A 14,711-nucleotide genomic window follows, 5' to 3' on the forward strand; every position below is an offset into this window, starting at 1 on the left:
TCATCTCCTCCCTCCCCTCTTTCAACATCATTTTCTCATAGGATCCTTGGAGTTTGAGGCAGAAAGGATGTTGGAGAACATCCAGTAAAATGACTTTCTTGTTTTACAAATGAAGAAACTGAAAACAAGAAAGATGTCTTGTCCTTAATGAGGCAGGAAGCAAGATTCAAATCCAGCTCCTGGTAGGGTGACCCAGGGGGATGAGTCCTGGGTTTGAATCCTAGCTTTTCTAGTTAGTGCTGAGGGGACCTTGGGCAAACTACTTATTCTCCGTAGGTCTCAGTTTCCTCATCCATAAAATGATCCGTGAGGTCTCTTCCAACTCTGTAGGATCTCTTCCAGCATTTACCTGCTGGTACATAGGAGGTGACTAATTAATGCTTCTTGACTTGACACTAATGTTATAACTCACTGACCTCTGACCTGAAATCTGTTGTCCTTTCCATTGCATCATAACTATTCCATTTCGTTTCAGTATCAGACGAGCTTGGTGAACCATCCTTCACAATGGCGGAAAGGGCCCCGTGGTCATCTCAGAAACAGTGTGGCCAAGCAGACCCTCTAGAGACAGCCTTGAAGCCAGGAAGAGAAGGGTTCAGTTTTTGTCTCTGACACAAACTGTGTGACCCTGAGAAAGTCATTTAACCTCTTAACCCCTAGATATCTCTCTAAGACTATCAGTTCCCGAGAAGTTATCTACCTGCTCTGATGGAGGGTGTTCCTTCACTTGGTACTTCCTTATACCAATGAAATCATGCATCCATTCCTTGCCCTATTAGGTGCATATGGCCTATTTGACCACCAGGGGGCAGTATTAGCAACTAACCGAATGCTATTCAAAAAGAAGGCTTGAGCACTGGACCAGTCCCCGCCAACATGACTGTCGTCCAGGTTTGCCTCTCTCCAGGCTGCCCCTATCCAATGAGCTCTTGGGGTTCCCCATCACCTCCGGGATCAAAGACAAAATCCTCTGTTTGGTTTTTTGAGTCCTTCTCACCTCTTACACCCCAATCTGCCCCCACCTACTCTGCTGCTCCTCAAGCCATCCCCTCTCCAGACTCGGGGTTTTCTCTGGCGGTGCCGCACGCTGGGGAGGCTCTTACTCCTCATCTCCTCCCCTGACCTTTCTGGCTTCTTTCCAGATCCAGCCAAAATCTGCCTTCCTGATCCTCCCCCACAGTGCTTGTATCTTTCTTCTGTTGTTTATTTCCTATTTATTCTGTCTGCATCTTGTTTGTACATAGTTGTTTGCACTTTCTCTCCTCCATTAGACTGTGAGCTCTTTGAGGGCAGGGACTGGGTTTTGCCTTTCTTTGTATATCCAGTACTTAACACAGTAGTAGTCACTCAATAAATGCTTGTTGACTGATTGATTGTAAGTAACTATACCACCTTATCCATCTAAGATGTATGGTTAGTGTACATTTGCCCAATAAAAATCTGCTCTCAGCTACCATCCAACCTCAACTTTTCCTTCTATTGACTATATTTTAATGATCACTGGTTATTTACCCTGGGTCTAATGGAGTTGCTCCTCACACAAACTGATGGAACATACTCCACTATATATTGAGTTTTATTTCTGACATAGGATAGCCATAAATAATACATAACAAAACATCAGAGAGGGAATGTGGCACAGGGGACTGAGAGCCAGACTTGGAGTTGGGAAGGTTTCAAAGCCCAGTATTTTTTTTTTGTCCTTTTTTTTTTTTTGGCAGGCCAATGAGAGTTAAGTGACTTGCCCAGGGTCACACAGCTAGTGTCAAGTGTCTGAGGCTGGATTTGAACTCAGGTCTTCCTGAATCCAAAGCCAGTGCTTTATCCACTATGCCACCTAGCTGCCCCCCCAAGGCCCAGTTTTGACACACACTGGCTATGGGACTGTGGGCAAGTCACCTAATCTTCAAGGTCCCAGGTTGCTCCCTAAGATGGCAGAGTGGGAGAGGGAGCTCGTCAGTGGAAGCTTCATATAGTGATGAAATCATCGATCTCATAAAAATGAATGACTGAATGAACAAACAGATGAATGAATGAGTAAATAAATGAGTAAATAACTGGATGAAAAAGCAAATAGATAAATGAATAAATAAATGGATGAATGAATAGGAAATAGGCAAATGAATAAATGAGTAAATAAATAAATGGATGAATGTATAAACAGATAGCTAAATGCATAAATGAATAGATAAAGATAGATAGATAGGCAGATAGATAAAAGGAGGAGACACCCATTAAACAACCAGGTGACCTCAGCTTCTTCTGGATTTAGGCAACTCAAGGACTAAGCAGATGCTCCAAATGAAGGAATTGTAGGGAAATTGTAATTCAATTTGCTCAGCCCTCCATTCCTATACCTACACAAAGGAATAAAAACAATACAACATAGTTTCCAGCTGATATTTGACTCAAGCACCCAGTAGGATTGGTCTCAAGATTCCTAAGAGGCTAAGTGGCTTAGTGGATGGAGCCTTACACTTGGATTCACAATAGATCTGAGTTCATATCCTGCCTCAGACATTCATAGCTGTATGATTTTGGACAAGTCATTTCAGTTCTGTCTCCCTTAATTTTTTAATCTTTAAAATGGGGAAATAGTAGTATCTACTTTCTGGGGTGTTTGAAAGGATAAAGAGATATGTTTTTAGTACCTACAACACAAAGATCATGAACTTGGACTGTGATGAGAACTACCATTCTTCATGACCTAATGGCCTGGTTCTTTTAGAGTTCTATAGCCCCAGGGACCCCCTGCTCCTCACCACAGCTAAGGTACCTTTTGGCAAAGGGGTTGAGACAAAGATAAGCCAGATATGGAGAGAAAATCTACCATGACTTCCATTTTGTGTCTGGCACCCAAGTAAGGCCTCAATAATTACTTTACTTCATTCATTCATTCATTCAATCCCTCTGCCTCTGAACTTGACTCAGATTCAGCCATTTCTTGAGCCCTGGCTTCAGGGACTGAAATCTATGTCCTAGCACCTTCCCATCTCATAAGTCCTTGGCCTCATTGCCAGCATCTCTTCCCTCCCTTGCTACCAAGTCCCCCCACTGTCGATTTCTCACTTCCCCTCCTGATTCCTACTAACAGCCCAAAGCCTGGTACCCACTGAGGCAGAGAAGGGGCAGACAGAGCACCAGGAGCATGACATCCCAATTCAAGGCCAGGACCATGGAATGCACCACCATTATGGAATCAGAGCCTATCTTGTGATTGCCATCATTCCCTCATCAGCCTAAGGCAATCACCTCTTTCCTGGTATGGTACATCTGCTTCTTCTAGTTGCAGCAAGCATTCCTGACCACAGCTCTCCATTTCCTCACTTTTACATTAAAACCGACCCTTTGGGGTCACTTTCAGAGGTGCTATGTCTTAATTTCTTAAATCAAGGGCTAGATGGATCAGAATTCCTGGGGGAAGCAGGCAGCTACCAAGACAAAAGGTGGTGATTAGAATCCTGTGAACATCTGCCAACAAGCCCAACAAAGGATAGAACTGGTGTGTCTCAGTTTCCCCCTCTGTAAGATGAGGAGGCTGGATTAGATATCTCAGAGGTCCCAGCGTTCTGGCTGTAGATCTCTGATTCTGTGAATAATTACAAACAGAGCCATCTCCAGAGCTGGGCACTGGTTCCCACAGCTCTAAGAACAATCTCTCTATAGGTAGTCAGAAAGGAAATGAGATTTGCCCGAGGTGATGAAATGCTGCCGGTTTCTTTGAACTGAAGCCTTATGGGAGTGGCCAAGAAGGGATGGAGATTCAGATCTGTAGGTTCTCCTGCAGTCCTCAGGGCACCAGAGGAGGGGGGGTGGAGAAGATGAAGAGGAGGGGGAAGAATGGAAGAGTGGGGGAAGATGGAGGGGAGGGGGAAGGGGAAGCACTAAAAACTAGAGAGATTTTCTTCATGAGGCTCATTCTCTGGAAATAAGCCCTGATGATGCTAAGAACTGAGCTGACATTTATTTAACTTCACTAAGGAATCTCTTTGTGTCTCTCATTTCATCAGATCCTCATAGCAAACTCATGAAATAAGAGCCTAATAGCATCATAGTCCCAGAGAGGAAAAGAAGGTCCCTCAGAGGCTGGCTAGTCCAAGAGGAAATTGAGGCCTGGAGACTTCGAACAGGTAGGGGGAATGGCTTGACTGGGCTTTGAAGCCAGGTCACCTGACTCTGTTAGCCCCTTAAGACCAATTTTAGGGACAGGGGAATAGGCTCATGATTTCACTGGTACTGGGAACTCCAGTAATGCAGGTCACCTTTTCTGCAGCCTATAGTTCCACAGAGTCTCCTGGAGCAGGGATGGGTTAAGTGATTTGCCTAGGGTCACACAGCTAGTAAGTATCTGAGGCTGGATTTGAACTCAGGTCTTTCCAACGCCAGAACCAGGGGTCTATCCATTGTACCACGTAGCTGCCGATCCCTATCATCATCATCAGCAGCAGCAGCAGCAGCGCCATCACCAGCACCAGCTTCATCACCACTTGGGCACACACTCCATGCTGATATTGTAGGAGATACAAATTCAACAATTAAATTCAAAATCACAGGACTCAGAGCTGATGGGGACATCTAAGGCCATTTAATGCTCTTTACAGATGAGTCAATCAATGAGGCCTAGAGAGGTTAAGTGACTTACAGAAAGTCGAGCATTTATTTTTTATTTCTCAGCCCTCTAGGACGTAGGTCCCATTTGTCTCTGCGGATGGGTCTCACATCACTCCCCACCCTGCCAGACTGACCAATGCATTGTGCCAGACACCCCCAAACTGAGCACTCCCCCTCTCATCTCCTTACCTTTGCGGAGATTACCCCACAAGCTTGGATGCGCTCCTTCCTCATCTCTGCCTTTTGGAATCCCTCATGGCTTGGCTCTACAAAAGCCTTGGCTGATTTAATTCTCCCTTTTCAAATGGTCTTGACCCTATTCATGTATGTAATGTACATCAAATGAGATCTTACGCGTCCCCAAAGTCTTAGTGCAGTAATAGCTCAGAATGGTCCTAAGGCTTTTGGGGTGTCCTGTATGTGTGAAATGCTGCTTTGCAAACTGTAAAACCTTATATAAATACTAGCAATTATTGTTATTACTATTTACTTGTCTGTTTGTGGTAGAACCTATTTAGAATGTAACCCCTCTGAAGGTAGGACTTTCCTTGGTTTCCGCATAATCTGCCTTGCAAAAAGTAGGTGCTTAATAAATGCTTGCTGAATCAGATTGAGTGGCGAAATTGTGCCTATTGGGAAGGGCTGCATCTAAAAGCAATTCTAGCTTGTTTTAAGCAGGCAGAGGATAATTAAATGCCAGGTGAGCAGCAGAGCCTGGAGGGGCCCTAGAATTCAAATGGGGGAAGGGCTCTCCTGGGCTGGAGCCTTCCAGTGATGGCCTCAAACTGGCAAGTATGTGCCTTTCCTCATGGGCCTCAGGGTGCAGAATGGTTCCTTCTCATGCTGCAGCTTTGGATACTAAGGTCTATCACTCAGATTTCTCAACATCATCTTCCCTGCATCTCGAAGCTGAAAACCACCTCTGGTCCTTCCCATAGCTCTATAACACACGTATCTGAGAAGCACCTGTCCAGCCTTTGATGATTTGAAGATGTCCCCGGAAGGGGAGCCCCATTACTGTTAGCTAACTCTAATTGATGGGAGGGTTTTCCTAATTTGTGTCTCTTTGAAAGTCAGCCCATTTTGGTTAGTTCTGCCCATGGGGACAATTAGTTCATAGGATGAGTAATTGGACGCATCAGAGCTTCAGTGGCTTCAGTGTTTTGGATGTGGAAGGGGGGGTACCTAGGTTTGAAGCTTGCCTTCAATGAGATGGCCTCTGAAATTCTGTTACCTAGTAATCTGTGATCCTGTGTCACCTGTAGTTTTTTTTTTTTTTTTTTTTGGAGTTTTTTGTGGGGCTATGGGGGTTAAGTGACTTGCCCAGGATCACACAGCTAGTAAGTGTTAAGTGTCTGAGGCCGGATTTGAACTCAGGTCCTCCTGAATCCAGGGCCGGTGCTTTATCCACTGCACCACCTAGCTGCCCCCTGTCACCTGTAGTTTTGATGAGGCAACTAGACTGAGAACCATGTCGTCAAGTCTGATCTAGACTAAGCACTTACCTCAGATTCTAGTATAGACTTCTGCACTCAGTAGATGATTAATAAATATTTAACTCCCCACATGATGATTCACAAATCTACAGATGCAGCCTTCATCTCCAGCTACAGTCCGGCTATCTTACCTGGATATCTCATAGGAACCTCATCTCAATGAGAAAATGAGGTGTTGCAGTGAATAGTGCCAGTCTTGGAGTCAGGAAGACCCAAATTCAAACCTCACCCCAGACACTTACTATCGGTTCAACCCTGGGCAAGTCACTTAATCTGTATTTAGTTCGGTTTTCTCATCTGCAAAATAGGGATAAGAATATCACCAGCCTCTCAGCAACATTGTGAGGATCAAGTGGAATAATATTTTTACAATGCTTTGCATGCCCTAAGGCATCATAAATATTATTATGTCACCATGTCCAAAATAGAATGCAATACCTTTCCAACCCTCCTCCAAACTCCTCTCTTGTTGAGGGCACCATGATCCAATCACCCAGGTTGGAAATCTCAGAGTCTGTTTGAACTCCTTACTCTCCCACACCCCATATCTCTAATCTTTTGCCAAGTCTTGTCAGTTCTACCTGCTATTGTTGCAGAATAATAAACACACTAATACATTATTGGTGGACCTGTGAAACAGTAAAATCATTTTGGAAAGCAATTTGGAATTACACAAATAAAGTGACTAAACTGCCCATATTCTCTGAACCAGAGACTCCATTACTGGACTTGTACCCCAAGGAAGCCATTGATAAGAAGAAAGAACTCTTATACACCAAAATATTTATAGCAGTACTCTTTGTGACAAAGAATTAGGAACAAAGTAAGCTGGTAATTGATTGGGGAATGGCTAAACAAATTATGGTGCATAAATGTAAGGGAATAATTCTGTCCTGTAAAAAACAATGAATGTGATGAATTCAGAGAATTTTGGAAAGATCTATATGAATTGGTGCAGAGTGAAGCAGAGCTAAAAGAAATATATATATATATATACATATATATGTATATATATATAAAACGATGTAAATGGAAAGAACAACCACACACAAAACATTTTTAAATGAATGTAACAAAACTATAATGATCAAGCGGGATTCAAATGAAGAAAAATAAGAGGACCCCAACCCACACCTTCAAGGAGGTGGGAGGTTTACAGGTGTTACACATTGCACATGATTTTGGACTTTCTCAATGTATTAATCAATTGTGCTGATTTTTTCCCCTCTTATATATGTCATGGGGCGCAGAGCACCCCAGAATTTCTCTGGGGCACACCGAGGAATCTTCTCCTTGAGAAACTAAACCAGAGGACAGATAACGCCTAGAGGAACCAAATCGGACTGAGCTAGCTTGGGATTCCTACCCTTCATTCTGGTCTCCCTTATCCGGGGGAGATAAGTTTGGGTGTGGCTTCAGCCTTTGTGCTCTGAAGAGGGATCTGTAGCCACCCCTCACCCAATTCCTTTAGTCACTACCAGTGGGGGATGGTCCTCCACTGCTCACCCAATTCCCCCAGCTACCACCAGTGGGGGATGGTCCTCCCTCACTAAAGGAACTTTTCACGGGCAGATGGGCCACCCCCATCAGTCCTCTATAAAAGTACCTTCCGGTCTCCTGTTCGAGGAGATTTGGTACCTCTGAACCATGTGCTTTATGCCAAATCTCCCCATGAAAAGTCCAAGGAGTTCTTTCATGGTTTCCCTCCCCCCACCCTTCCCTTCCCTTGCTCCTAAATAAACTATCACCTTATTCTAACTATGTTTTGTGTGCAAGAGGGTGTAATTCTTTAAAGAGGAATTCCCAAGAACCCCAACCCCAACCTGTACCCCATTTTCCCACCATATCATCTCTCTCTCTATATATATTAAAGACTATAGGTAACATATAGGTGGTTGTAGTGGATAAAACTCTAGCCTGGAGTCAGGAGGACCTGAGTTCAAATCCAGCCTCAGATACTCCCTAGCTGTGTGATTTGGGGCAAGTCACAACCCCAATTGCCTAGAAAAAAACATCCGAAACTATTTCTTGTATGGGATGGTTCTCTGGGAGGGAGAGAGAGGCAGGGAATGTATACTGGGGATAACTATGATGATGTATAAAGCAATAGACATCAATAACAAACTCATCAAAAAGAAATTCTATCTGCATGTTCCCTGTACACATCCCATCCTCTACACTCATCCAATGGCTGCCCCAATTTAAGCTTCATTACCACTTACCTAGACTGTTTATACCATCTTCTCATTGGGTTCCCCTCCCTAGCCCATCCTCCCCATAGCTGCCATGTTGATTTTCCTAAAATGTGACTACATCACTCCCCTGCTCAAGAAGCTTCAATGTTTCCCTTTTGCTTCCAGGATAAAAAAGAACTCCCCTGTTTGGCATTTGAAGCCTTTCAGAGTTTGGCTCCAGTTTTTCTTTCCAGGTTGATGACAATAGTATTCCCCTTCATTCACTTTATGGCCCAACCAACTGGCCTTTTCCTGTTTACAACATTCTATCTCCTGCCTTTGCCTGGACTCTACCTCCTCACTTCTACCCCTTGGACTCTTTGGTTTTAAGATTCAGCCCAGGAGCCACCTCCATAAATAAGACCTTCCTGAACCCCCCCCCCCTTATCATTGTCCCATCCAGATGCTACTTTCCATAGGCTTCATATTTACTTATCTGAGTATTTATTGTTGCTCCCAGGTAGAGTCTAAACTCCCCAAGGGCAGGCACTGTTCCCTTTCCTTCTCTCGATATTCCTTGCACCTAGCACCATGCCTGGCACACAGTAGGGGATTAATAAATGCTTATAGTTCTAGATCTGGAAAGGTACCTCAGGGCCATCTAGCCTAGTCCCCTCATTTTACAGAAGAACCTCAGTTCTCACAGTCATATAGTATCTGTCAGAAGTAGGATTTGAACCCAAGTCCTCTTCCTCTCATGCCAGTTGAATGAATAAATGAAGGGAATAAATGTCTTGAAACATGTAATTACTCCTGCTTTGATTGAACTTGGCTACTTCCAAGTTCAAGGTAACGGGTGCTCCCCACCCAGAGCTAAGTATGTTATGAGAGAAGTTGACCAAACCACCCCTATTTCTAAGGAAAGAGCCTTAAATGCCTCCATTGTCTGCTGGAGAAGCACATTTTTTAACTGTTATGAGTAGGGAAAATCATAACTAGACTTTCCAGTCACCAGTGGGTGGAGCTCCCTAGAGAATCCTGGGTGGACTCCCTTTGAATTTATCATCATTCAAAATAGTCTTCCTTTTGAGAACAACCACCATGACCACAATAAGAATACTGGGGAATTTGTAGGAGGAAGTCTCCCAAGGTCATGGGACCAAGTTCTGTGCAGACAATAGTTCAGCCCCTTGCAAACAAGGGAAAGAAAATCCTCTGCCTCCACATTCATTTCACCCAGCTGACCCCTCCTTCTCTCCTTGTCTAAGACCACAAAAAGAACAAAGTCAACTTTCTTTACTGGCCTCAGGCAAAGGGTTCTATTTGTAAGATTTAAAGCCATCCTAGTGCTGTGTTTGGAAAGTGCGGCAGGAAGAAGAAGGGCTGGGACTTACATAGTTCTTTCTAGACATTATTTCAGGTGCTCCTTGGTGGTAGTAACCCTATTTTACAGGTGAGGAAACTGAGGCTCATTGAGAAGTTATTTGCTTGTGGTCAAACAGGAAGTATCTGAGGCTGGGCTTCAGGACTGAAACCCCATTCTTTCCCCAACTCCCTTTTCCTTAGCCCTGCCCTTTTGGATTTTTGATGTGGAAGGACCTTGGTTCACATTCTAACTGTTACTTATTACTCATTTGACCTTGGGAAAGTCTAGACAACTCCCAGGTCCCCCTTTCAGTTTCCTCATTTGGGAAATAAAAAGATTGGAGATTAGTGATTCCCAAACTTTTCATGGGAAGCATGCCTTTCTTCTCCCTCTAAAACCACCCTGATATTTACACTCTTGGTACCCCATGACTGAGAAATACATGACTGGATAGAGACCCCGTGAAGTAACATGACAGAGCTTGAGGAGTCTTTGAGTAACAATCAGGAATCTAGGGGTGTGCTGGAGCCACCTCTTACTGGCTCTGATGATTAAATTGTGAGTGTTGGAATTTACACCTTGGAAACTGTCAAATGCCACATAGACATCAAGGCTTCATTTGTTATTTTGTTGATTGCATAAACTTAAGCAAGTGATGGGGAAAACTGTTAACATACTGCAGATTAAATTTAAAAGTGTGTCATGGGTTTCAAAGAACTGGTTGTTAAACATTTTACCAGCACACCCCTGGTGGGGACCCACAGGACGAAATGGTCTCTTAGAGCCCTTTCCAGCTCTAAATCTTATGATGCCTCAGAGAAGTTGCACAGTGTAATGGAGAGACCACTGTGGCTGAAGACAGAGACCCTAGGTTCAAATCCCAGCTTTTCTCCATATTCCCTGGATTTGTCCTGACACACAAACCTACTGATACTTTCACAAGACTCCATGTCTCATCTCCAGTCTCCATGCCTTTGCAGAGATGGTTCCCCCAAGCCTGGAAGGCACCCCTTTACCTTTGCTTCTTGGAATCACTAGCTTCCTTTAAGGCTGAGCTCTAGGACTTGGCTCTCCTCTATTTCCTCACATATTAGGATTGTCATGGGGAAAGAGGTGGTGGGGCTCATTAAGAATTCCTCTGTAAAGAATTCCTCTCACACAGAGTCCAGTTAGAATGAAAATGGTCTTTTATTTGGCACTAGAGAAAGTGACCAAGGAGTAAGTCCAAGACTTTATCCCCTGGGGAGGAGGGGTCAAACCTTCTCCTCCCTGAACAGAAAGAAGGCAAAAGCTTTTATAGAGGATAGATGGGGTGAGTACCTGACAATGGAAAGTTCCTTTTGGGGGTGGGGTGGGAAAGATTCCTGAGAGTCAGGGGAATTTTTTTGGGGGGAATGATAGCCTGACCTCTGGAGTTATCTCTGTCTCCTAGCTGTGGTCAGGTAGCAGCCACACCTAACTGACTGTCCTGCTATAGAATTTTATCTCCCCTTACTTCTTAGGTGTCTCTGTCCTGATATCTAGTTGGCCAATCTAAACTTTAATAATCCCTTGATTCCTTGATATGTCTGTCCTCTTATCTGGTCATCCTAAACCCCATGTCATTCCCCACTTCTCTGTATGTAAGAGCAAAGGGGGCAAAGATTCTTCTTCTGTAACTGCTTCAAGCTGAATGGGATTGAAGAAATCACAGGGGAAGAAGTGGCCTGGTCTGGAGGGTCAGGAGATGTATAGGCATGGGTGTAGCTGCCAAAAGGTTGAAGCCTTGAGCCTGGATGAGACACTTTGCCAAGAGGTTAAAGAGGCAAGGGTAAAAATCAAAAGGACTATAGGGAGAAAGGGGGTCCACCAAGAGAAATGCCAGGAACCCTAGGATCCCATGTTAGGAATAAGGAGCTGTTCATGAGTGTCCATCATAAAAAATCCCACTGTTCATTGCCCATGGCATTTGCAGGGGCTTCAGGGCACCTCTTCAGTGGATTTACTTCACTGGTTCCTGATTGCTTCATTTTGGAAGTACAAATCTAAATACCCTTTGATCTAAAGTAATTGCATAAAAAGATGACCACAAATGAATTTACATAAAAGTTACCAACTTAACTTCAATTGTAGTAAAGGACTTAAGGTGACACTTAAGTAATTAATTTCCAAAGAGTGCATGTCAAATAAGTTGTATTTAAGGTGTTTATGATTTAGTTTTAAAATGCATAACTAATAGTAGACAGATGACAAAACCAGATTCTTATACACTTTACTTGTTTAGAATATAAAAAGGACTAGAATTTTTAGGTTAAATAGTTTAAACATTATGCCTGCATCTCACTATGGTAACCCGTTTACAGTACAAACCTAAGGGATGAAGATCCAATACTGTGTTCATGCTGAGCACATGACATGATTAAAGGAATTTGCCATAAAAGAAGAGGGACAAAGCTCTCAGGGAATAAAGCTTCCCTAAGCTTCATGTCTACTCCAGGCAGAAGTTGTATAGATAGCCAATTGCAGTGGGCAAGGCTTAAGATCAGCCAGGTGGGATAATTTTCATTCCATGTTTCATATTGGGGAAATTGAGTCAGGAGAATCCTACCTCAGCCTTTTGCCAAAAGTCATTTTCCCAGTCTTTCCCATGACAATCCACCACCTGAAAAACCCCTTAGAGTTGCTGGCACCATGGCACATTGGCTCAGTAGTATTCCTGAATGATCATACTTTAAATCAGACTCAGAATAATAACAGTTAACAGACCCATAATCTTTAAATAGCCAGTTCCAATAATCAGTACTGCAAGTTATCTTTGATAGCAAGCATTAATAATATTTGCACTTATGTTAAGCAAATGCTTAATAACAACCAACAAAAGAGTTGGGATAAGTGTAAATAATTCCAAATTGCAAACAGAGAACGGACTAGAAAATGTTTCACATAACAGTATATAGTTTCAGTTATTTTTTTTGTTTTGTTTGTTTGTTTGGGTTTTTGCGGGGCAATGGGGGTTAAGTGACTTGCCCAGGGTCACACAGCTAGTAAGTGTTAAGTGTCTGAGGCTGGATTTGAACTCGGGTACTCCTGAATCCAGGGCCAGCGCTTTAACCACTGCGCCATCTAGCTTCCCCCTATAGTTTCAGTTATTAACCATGTATGCATAAATGTGGGATACTGCCTTCAAAATGCCTTAAAACAATGGGAACATCCTTATGGTGACTCAACTAGTTTGCATGCAGCCCCACACATGTTCTAATTCCAGATTAAATAACAAACACAGGTAAACTCAGATTTCCCATTTTACCAGAAAAAATTTCTTTTTAAAATTTGATATTCAGATCATAAGAGAAATTGCTCTTCTCCCAAAGCTGATACAATTGTTCACCAATTTATACATCATAAGAAAATTTAGAAACAAAATACCTTAAAACAATATTAGGAATTAAAAAAAACCTTGAAACAAAATCAATTAATTACCAATCAGGTGTTCTTAATTAAAAGCATGTGCGTTTACTCTATACTTTACATGGAAAATCATTCCTATAACATTTGCCCTATACAAGGACCTTCAGTCATGTGGTCCTTGAAACTGTGGGGAACAGGTTCTATCATTATGCTTCATGAGACAGTAAATGGAACATTTTAACTTTTTAAGGCCTAATACTTTTAGCACTTCAAAAGAAAAAGACTATTATCGACAAATTCCTATAGTACACTTGATAACGTGATGAGTTTCCCAGCTATGTTTAAAATTTTATTTCCTCTTTTTCTCTAAGGAGCTAGGACCTACCCCCTTACCTTAGAAACTTAGCAGATAACTTAGTCTAAAATGTGGCCGATTTTTTTTCTTCAGTTGCAGCAGTCCCCCCCCCCTCCCCAGGCTTTTGTGTCCTTCGGGTCTTAACACTGACAGGGCATGGCCCATTTACCAGAGTTAAATACTTAAATCAAAAGCAAAAGCTGCTCTTAAGACAGTATGGTTCAATGGTTAGAAACTTAAAAAATATATATCTTTTTCTTTGCAACATTTACACATTACAAATAATTCCTGATTTCGAACTGTTCCACTACAAAAGATTTAAAAAGTGGCCGTATATAACAGATTTCAAACATACTAAGTCCTTAGGTATTAGATGGTATCAGATTGCTCCCTTCCTTCAGAGCAGAAACTGCCATGAAAAGAGGGGGCTTAGGACACATGGTGTCCTCCATTTTGATTCTAGTTCTTATAACCATTTTGGAAATTAAAAAAAAAATCCAGCATACTCACCCTTCCTGTGGTCTTGAAGAGATTAACTTTAGAGGATTGAAGTGGTTACTTTACAGATTAAGAAAACCGTCATCAACATTAATTACTTAAAAAAACCAGCTTCTACAAAGTTCATCTAAGATCATGAATACCCAGCAGAGAATTTACATTCCAGTGCCAGATTCAAATTCTTAGTAGTTCACAATGTAAAGACATCCTGCAGTCAGTCTGCCCTTCACCTACCTTCCCAGCCTGGGCAAGCTGGGGAAGGCAGAGAGATCTTAGAATTAAGTTTATCAAGTACAAGCAAAAGAACTTTCTGTCCAGACACACAAGTATGTCATTTGACAGACACATAAATGTATTATAAGACACACAAACAAACTAACAGCTGTGAGAGCTTCCTTACTAGAGCCCACTCTGGTGTGGTCGGGACTGATCTGGTTTAAGGCCGTGAGGGCTTTCTCTAGTTCATAACCAAGTCCAATTGCTTTCCCAAGTTTGTAAGGTCAAATTTAGCCCAATTGTTCAGAGTTCACCCAAAGGTAAATCCCTCGGAATATTCTCTCTCTGCCCCAAAAGAGGGTCCAAATATGGTTCGGATGTTAGGCCAAGCTTTTCTCGTTGTGTGGAAAAGCTGACCCCACCTTTATCCCTCTGAGAGCACTGGCAAGGGATAGAGTCAGGCAGGAGAGAGAGAAAATAAGTGAAAGGAGTTCTTCAGCGTTTCATGGTGAGAGGAAAGAGGAAGATCCCATGCCCCATGTTGGGTGCCAGAAAAATGTCATGGGAAACGGTGGTGAGGGTCCTTAGGTATTCCTCTGTAAAGAATT

Source organism: Dromiciops gliroides, chromosome 4, assembly GCF_019393635.1.
Source record: "Dromiciops gliroides isolate mDroGli1 chromosome 4, mDroGli1.pri, whole genome shotgun sequence".
Classification (NCBI taxonomy): Eukaryota; Metazoa; Chordata; class Mammalia; order Microbiotheria; family Microbiotheriidae; genus Dromiciops; species Dromiciops gliroides.